Consider the following 8,501-nt stretch of genomic DNA (forward strand, 5'->3'; position numbering starts at 1 on the left):
AAGGTTGCCGACCCCTGGTATAAAGTGACCATATGTTGTACTAAGATTCTCCTGCTTTTTTTTTTTCCCTGTGAGTCAGTATAACTTTTGCCAGCCCAGAAGTTGGGCAGCCAATGTTTTACATTTTCACAATGTTTTCTCCAACTTTCATAAAGTAAATACATAGTTAATATGAGTTAAAAAGGCCAAGGACACTTCTTTGTGAAGAATCTGTACAGTAGATCATTCCCATAGATGATCCAGAAAATAAATTTGAGGTTGAATTTTTTAATGTTGTGATGGATAAAGAAGTATCTGCTGTTGATGAAAGGTTTAATACCTTGCAAGTACACCATGAACAGTTTGGATTTTTGTATGACATAACTAAATTCAACGAAATAGGAAAACAAGAGCAACTAATGACAAAGTGCAAGAACCTAGAGAGCCTCCTGAAGCACGGTGATAGTTTTGAATTAAATGGACTTGAACTGTACGAAGAATTGAGTACACTGTCATCAATGTTGCCACATGCAAAATTGGTGATGGACATTGTACAGTTTATTCATACTCGCAAACTTGTTGACATATATCCTAATGTGTATATTGCCACTTGTATTCTACTGACAATTCCTGTAACAGTAGAATCAGGAGAACAGAGTTTCTCAAAACTAAAGCTCATTAAAAACTATCTCCGCTCTACCATGAGTCAGGACCGCTTAACTGGTCTTGCTATTCTTGCAGTCGAACAAGACACAACTTTGTCTTTGTCATACGATGACATTATTACTGATTTTGCAGCCAAAAAAGCCAGAAAGATTGCTTTTAATTAAAAACAAATCTTTGTTTCAATACCTTTTCATATAAATTTCCAATAAAATTTTGATGAATTAAAAAAAAATATTATTTGCATCATTCTGTCATATCAGAAGTTTTTCTATGGTGCTGCTTCTTTAGTGCTAGTCCATCAGCATTACAGTGTGCTTCATTAAGTTAAACTGGTTTTAATAATGTGAATGTGGCAAGTTTTCCAATACTGTAAGCTTATGTTTGTGTTGCTAAGAGCAGATCAGGCACAGGGGCACCAGTTTAATAATCTCGCCTAGGGCACCATAAATCCTAAGGCCGGCCCTGGGTATAGATCAGGGATCAGCAACCTCTGGCATGCGGCTCGCCAGGGTAAACCAGGGTATACCTGCCACGTCCGCAGGTTTGGCCAATCATAGCTCCCCCTGGCCGGGGCTTATCGCTCCAGGCCAATGGGGGCTATGGGAAGCGGCAGCCGGCACATCTCTCAGCCCATGCCACTTCCCACAGCCAGGGCCGGCGCTTGCATTTAGGAGACTTAGGCAATCGCTTAGGGTGCTTGCATTATTAGGGGGCGGCATTTTGCCGGAGGGGGCAGCAGGCGGCTCCAGTGGAGCTACCGCAGTCATGCCTGCGGACGGTCGGCTGCTCGCGCGGCTGCGGTAGACCTCCCGCAGGCACGACTGCAGCAGCTCCACCGGTGCCGCAGGAGTAGCCGATTGTCCGCAGGCAAGACTGCGGAGCCGGGGGACCAGCGCGCTGGGCGGTGAAATGGCCATGCACCTAGGGCACTCAAAACCCTAGCGCCGGTCCTGCCCGCAGCCCCCATTGGCCTGGAGCAACAAACCACGGCCAGTGGGAGCCACGATCGGACGAACCTGGGGACGTTGCAAGGGAACAAATCGGTCAGGCCTGCCAGGGCACTTACCCTGGCAAGCCGCATGCCAAAAGTTGCCGATTCCTGGTATAGACATACTAATGTGCATAAATGATAGAAAGACAGGAAATGATACAGTATGTGACTCATACACACACACAAATTATGAACAATTAAACTCTGCAATACGCTTTTCTAAAAGGGGACAAATCATCTAACCAGACTGAGATGGTGGCTAGCAAATTAACGAGCAAGCCACTGCTGACAACTCAGCAAGGGGCATCAGCATTACAAATGCCAAGTGAGATGAGACTGGTGAGCACTGCCAAACTTAATTGTTCAAAATCACGAGTCAGGACCCCCCAACTCAAGTGACTTGAAAAATATATAATATATGGGCAGATGGTCTAGTTATTTGCCTTCTAGTTCTCAACTGTCTAAAATTCATGTTTGTATGCTTTTCCTCTGCAGTCATGAGGGCTAGAAACTTTTTTTTAACTGAAAGTTGAAATTCTCATAATCACGAGTCCAGGAGCTAGGACTTTAAGAAAACTAGAGTTGCCAACAGTGAGCTTGGGCAGGGGGAAGAGTATATGGAAAGTATTTTGTAAACCTACACTGAGAAATGAACGAGGAACAGGACATGAGAAGTTAGTTGTGGGAAATCTATGGATGCTTAAAAGTATTTAGGAGGGAAAAGGGTGTTTTTTGTTGAAATGCTCACAAACAGCATAGTGCTGTGTAAATCTCTATCTTTTCTGATTCATTTTTCAATGACTGGCCCAGACAAAGCTTTCTGAAACTAGTAATTAAACTGAAAAGGAAATAGGAGATTTCCCGTTGGCTGCTATCTGGCAATTTACATGAGGTATTGGACCAATGTGGGTATGTACAAGTGCACTTGAGGCAGTCAGAGTAGGAGGAAAGCATATTTTTCAATGGCTCAGTGAACAAGGAAGTTGTTGAAGTCCTGTTGTTGCCCAGTTATATAGGGAAGAAAGAAGGAGATTTCTGAAAGAACAATATGTGCAATTAAAAGCTATTAAGAAGAAACCGATCAGTGATCATTGAGACACTGTTCTAATAGAGACCCTGAAAAAGAGACTTAAGATGTGGAGAGGAAAACAAAATCAGGGGTAAAGAAAAATTTATTTTCAAGGAAAAAATTATTTGTAAAGAAACAGAGCAAAGGCATGACTATTCATGTCTAACCAGACATGTAGGAAGACATAGGGCTACCTTAAGACCCTACTCATGCACGTCTAAGGAAGCCTGTAGATCCTGAGTAAAGAAAACATTTAAGCATATATGTTAACCCATCTCTGTTCACGGGAAGCCAGTTAAGCACATGCTTAACTTTAAGCTTTTGCTTCAGTTTCACCAAAATGAGTGTCTTGAGCACATACTGATGTGCTTCTATCATGGGGCGCTCTACTCACCACTGGGACACCTCCTCCTGGCCACTCTGGGCATTAAGTCCTTCAGGTGTTGCACCCTCGGCTCACGGGCTCTCCACCCATCTCTGCAACTCCAAGTCTTTGCAACTGGTCCCTCAAGTCAAGTCATTACACATGCTGCCCCTTTCTGGGGTGTCAAGGTCTTCCAGGGCAAATGGTTCCAGGCAATCTATTTTCCATTGCCTGGGCTGTACCACTTCCCCAATACCTAGTAATGGAACCAGGGCCTGCCCTCTGCTCTGGGGTCCAGCTCAAGGACCATCTAATCAGCACCAACCTCCCATCTCGCAGGGTCCTAGAGCCTGAGCTCCAGCCCAAGCCCGGACAGCAACATAGCAGTGAAATAGTCTCACAGCCTGAGCCCCACAACTCCAACTCAGCTGGCATAGGACAGCCATAGGTGTCTAGTTGCTGTGCAGACATACCCTATGTGTACCTTTCCCAGACCTGAGGTAAACCTCTGTGTAGCTCAAAAGCTTGTATCTCTCACACCCACAAAAGTTGTGCCAATAAAAATATATTACCTCACCTGCCTTGTCTCTTTAATATTCTGGGACCAACAGCTACTACAACACTGCATACAACACTGAACATCACAGGTCCGAGAACTTCACCCAGTGACTCCTGAACTGAGCTCTATAATTTATTATTAAAACACTAGAGCATAACTTTCAGGAGTTCCAAGTCTGATTTAGCTTCCCCAAGTGATGAAGAATCTACCATATCCCTTGATTCCACTGGCTAATTACCCTCATTTCAAAATGTGTACATTTTTTTCAGTCTGAATGTTAGTAACTTCAGTTTCCAACAACTGGATCTTGTTATGCTGTTGTCTATCACACTAAATATCAGTTCTCTGCATATTGTACTCAAAGACGGATCAAGTAACTTCTGAACTTTCCCTTTGACAAGTTAAATATATTGAATCCCTTCAGTCTCTCTCACTGTACGTGTTTTCCAGGCCTCAACACACTGCCATGTCTTTTCTTGGAATCCTTTTCCATTTTTCCAGATCCTTCTAAAGTGTAGACACCAAAAATGGGACACAGTATTTCAGTAATAGTCTTACTGATGCGATGTACTGAGGCAATACCATTATCCTACCCCCACTCAATATTTTCTTGCTTATTCAACCAAAGATCACGTTAGCTCTTTGAGCCACAACCTCACCCTGGGAGCTCATGAGCATTTAGTTATCTACAACAATTCCTAAGTCTTTTTCAGGGTCACTGATGTTCCAGATACAATCCTCCATCCAGTAAGTGTAGAGCACACTCTTTTTTCCCCTATAAAATAAATAAATATAAACCTTGCATTAGGTTGCATTAAAATGCATGTTTTCTGGCGGCTGTGACCCTTTTTCCAAAGTGCTCTGTATCAGTGGTCTGTCATCATCAATATTCACCACTCCCTTGATCTGTATCATCTGCAGATTTCATCAGCCATTATTTTATATTTTCTTAAAAATCATTGATAAAAATATTGACTAGATTTGGGCTGAGAAACAATTCCTGTGGAATGCTACTAGAAATACCACCTCTTCTTGAGGGTCCCTATTAACAATTGTGTTTTGAAATTCATCAGTAAACCAGTTCTCAGTTCATCGTTATTTAAGGCAGAGAAGAAACTGGTTCTGGGATATTGTGTGAGCAGAGAGAGGTAAAAAGCTTGTTTCAAGGAGATTTATCCATAATTGTATAGCAAAGTTCCCACATAAGATACTGGACCAAGCTGGTGTCAGGCTGTCAGAGTGAAGTGACCTTAGGCAATAATAAAAGAAATCAATAATGTTCCTGGGTCAAGATGACATTTCATACTTCTCCTTTGCATTCATTCAGCTCCTATTTTGAGCGGGTTTCCTCCCGCAAGGAGAGATAGAGTCTCTCAAAGTATGCCATTATTAGGAAGGAAAAAATTCTAATAAATCACTCAAAGAAAACTTTTTTTAAAAAAACCACACAAATACTAAACTTTACTTGGTATAAAGAGAATAGAGTCTAGCTCTGACCCAGTTTGGTTAATTCAGCTGGAGGCCCTCACAGCTGGTTGGTTGCCTTCTTCAGCAGCCACCACTTCACAGGAGATAACTTGCTAAATTTCTTGAACAAAGATTTAGGAAATCATTATAAATATCTAAATTGCTTAGCTTTATTGTAATGGCAAAGCCATTACTGGAAAAAAATTTCCCTTCAGCTTCCCTTCCTCACGCCACTAGAATGGTTATTGGTATTACTTATGATCTGGAACAGAGCAGAAAGTCTTCACAATATTAATCCTTTTCAAATAGCCTTACAAATGCTGGCATAATCTGAGTCATGTCCTTTAGATGGCCTAGAGTGCAGCCCAATACAGCAAAGAAATACCTTCCCAAAAATCACTGGTCCGGTCGCATCTGTTTTGTTAGCCTTTGTCTATATTAAGGGATAGATTGTGCCCTCAGGGATGCATATGGGACATGCTGCACCTGGAGTCTCCTGGGGGAATTCTGTCTGACTCAGCCAGATTTCCTACTGGAATGAGTGAGAAAGATTGGTTAACTACATAATATAATCACTATATGTATTATCAGGGCAAGCTCCAGGCACCAGCAGAGAAAGCACGTGCTGGGGGCAGCACATGCTATGGGGTGGCATTCCGTCCATTCTTGGGGCAGCACAGTCCGAGCATTTTTTTTATTATTATTATTTTTTTTCATTTTATTTTGCTTGGAGCAGCAAAAATGGTAGAGCCAGCCCTATGTATTATAACCTGTTACCTCTTCTAGGTTTCTCACAGTTTTTGAGTCTGTGTTCCTTCATTAAAGTACAGAGTGGAGAATTATGAATGTATGAGTTTTAATTAGCCAAAATAGCTTTGCAAGCAAATGAGAAATTACAGCAAACAAAATAAAGAGGTTAGATGTAGGATTTACATATTTAGGACAAGCCCTCATTAGTAACCTACTTCCACAAGTTTCTTTCTGTGGGCTGCTTTGTCATGTGTTCCCTTGGCTAACCTTGCACAATTCCATGTTCTTTCCATCAGCAATGTCAGCTTTCTGTAGGAAGATCGATTTTTAAGTTAGAACAGAGTTTTTATGTAAAGTGTCTTCACGCTCTTGGATGGTTTAGTAATTTATCATGCAGCACTATAAAGTCATTTGAATCATTCACTTGGTCTATCTCCAATAACAAAACAATTAATGAAATCATACAAAAAGAGTGATGCAAACTTCTGCACCAGTATTTGATTATTCCCCATACTTCAGTGATAGTCTGTAGGATCGCTGCATATACAGAACTTTTTCTCTGTGCAACTGCCAATCACGCAGTTAATCAGGTCTTACAATCATTGAGGCCTTATTTTGACTCACCTTAAAGATTTAACTTCACATTGGTTTCTCAATATACCATTTGAATTTATCAGCTTCTTTGATACAAAATAAACACCTTGCTAGAAATACTTTTGTTAAAGTTTAATTATATAGCTTAGTAATCAATTTCTATTTTAAATAGACAACATGGTCTGAACTATTTGCAATACATTGTGGTCAAGTTGCCTAGGTAATGAAGCTTCCTCAAACCAAAGGGGTCTGCTAGAGAATGCCTTTAACAATAAAATAAAATAAAATTAAAATAAAATGCCTACCTCTTATATAACACTTTAGATCGCTTTAATTTTATGATATTGTTTCTTAAACCATAATTAACACATTTTGAATCTATTTATCTATATTATGCCTTATGACACTGCATCGACTAGCGTAGCTTGAGCTCTTATATCTCTATTACAAAGTTTAAAGCATATAAAATAGAAGAAAAAGATAAAAGAGGAAGTTACTTCACAATTTAGCAAGAGATTGTGGTTACCTAGGCAGTTAGCTGTTATAGTTACTCAACCTGAGTTAAACACAGAAAGAGCATCTCCTGATTTTTTTTAACGGTGTAGGATTAAATTATGCCAAGATATTAACCTGGGAGGGCGGGTGTCTCTTAACATTACTCAATTAACATTACTTCTGTTAATAAGCTCTATATTTTCTGCATAATCAGGATACAAGAGTGCAGCTTGCTTCTCCTCTGTTCCTTACAAGCTGGTTTGGAATGGCTTTATACCCACCCTGTCCCGTTTCTGGCAACTAGCATCTTCTGGGGCACCAGAAGGGAGCAGAGGCTGTGCTCCCCAGCAAGATCTGAGTGTGTGTATATCCGCTATTGCCAAAGCATCTGAGCAGCTCACAAGGGTCAATGTATTAATCCTCACAACATCATCATTTCTCTTCAACCGATGAGGAATCTGGGATCTAATCCAATGTCCACTGAAGTTAATAATAAGTTTGAACTCTTTCACTGACTTCAGTGGGATGTGGACCAGGCAGGCTCTGAGTATGTCTACACTGCAATTAAACACTCACAGCCGGGCTGTGCTCACAGGCTGTTTAATTGCAGCGTAGATGTTCAGGCTCACAGATCGAAGGGGGAAGGGTGCCAGACCCCTGGTGCTAATCCAACCCTGAATGTCTACACTGAAGTGAAACCAGCCCCATAAGCCTGAGTCAGCTGACACAGGCCAGCCACCAGTGTTTAACTGCATGGTAGACATACCCTAAGAGAAAATTGAACAAAACTCCCATTGATTTTAATGGCAGCAAGATTACACCCCTGGTACTTCAACTTTAATCGGATTCTGGTGATTATGGTTTATGTTAAGGGTAGGGAAGGAAGCAGGGCCGGCTCTAGGTTTTTTCCACCCCAAGCAAAAAATTTTTGGCTGCCTCCCACCCCAGCCCTGGGCTCTCATCCCACCCCCTGCCCACTGCCCTCCCCTGCCCATACCCCCTGCCGCACCAGCCCTGGGCTCTCTCTTCCTCCCCCACCCACACCCCTTGCTGTCCCAGTGCTTGGCTCTCCCCCCTAACCCACCTCACCCTCACCCGCACCCCCTGCTGCCCAGCCCTGGGGTCCCCCCACCAGTGCTGACTCCGCTCTCTCCCCCCTCCCCTCCAACCAGTCTGGCACTGGCAGGGTCAGGATAAGCAGCGGGGCTCCCAGGCTGTGCTCAGCCCAGGGTTCCTCCAGCCAGGGCTCCTGCCTCCAGGACCGGCCAGGACCTGGGAGGGCAGAGCCGGGGGACTGCCCCAGCAGGGGGCTGAGAAGCCTGGGCAGAGTAGCCCCAGGGTAGCCTCAGAGGGAGGGGGACCTGTCCTCGATGGCGCCGCTGCTGCTGCTGCTGCTTCTGGCCACCCTGCCGCAGTCCCTGAGTGGCTCGGGCTGCTTAGCCCAGCCCTGGCTGCGGCCCTGGGAGGTGGCCACCCTGCGGCACCCGCAGGCAGCTCTGTGTGCTCTGTGGGGCGGCCCCCAGCTAGAGTGTCCCCCACTCGGACCCTGCTCAGCCCAGCCACAAGG

The sequence above is a fragment of the Gopherus evgoodei genome, chromosome 3 (genome assembly GCF_007399415.2).
Source record: "Gopherus evgoodei ecotype Sinaloan lineage chromosome 3, rGopEvg1_v1.p, whole genome shotgun sequence".
NCBI lineage: Eukaryota > Metazoa > Chordata > Testudines > Testudinidae > Gopherus > Gopherus evgoodei.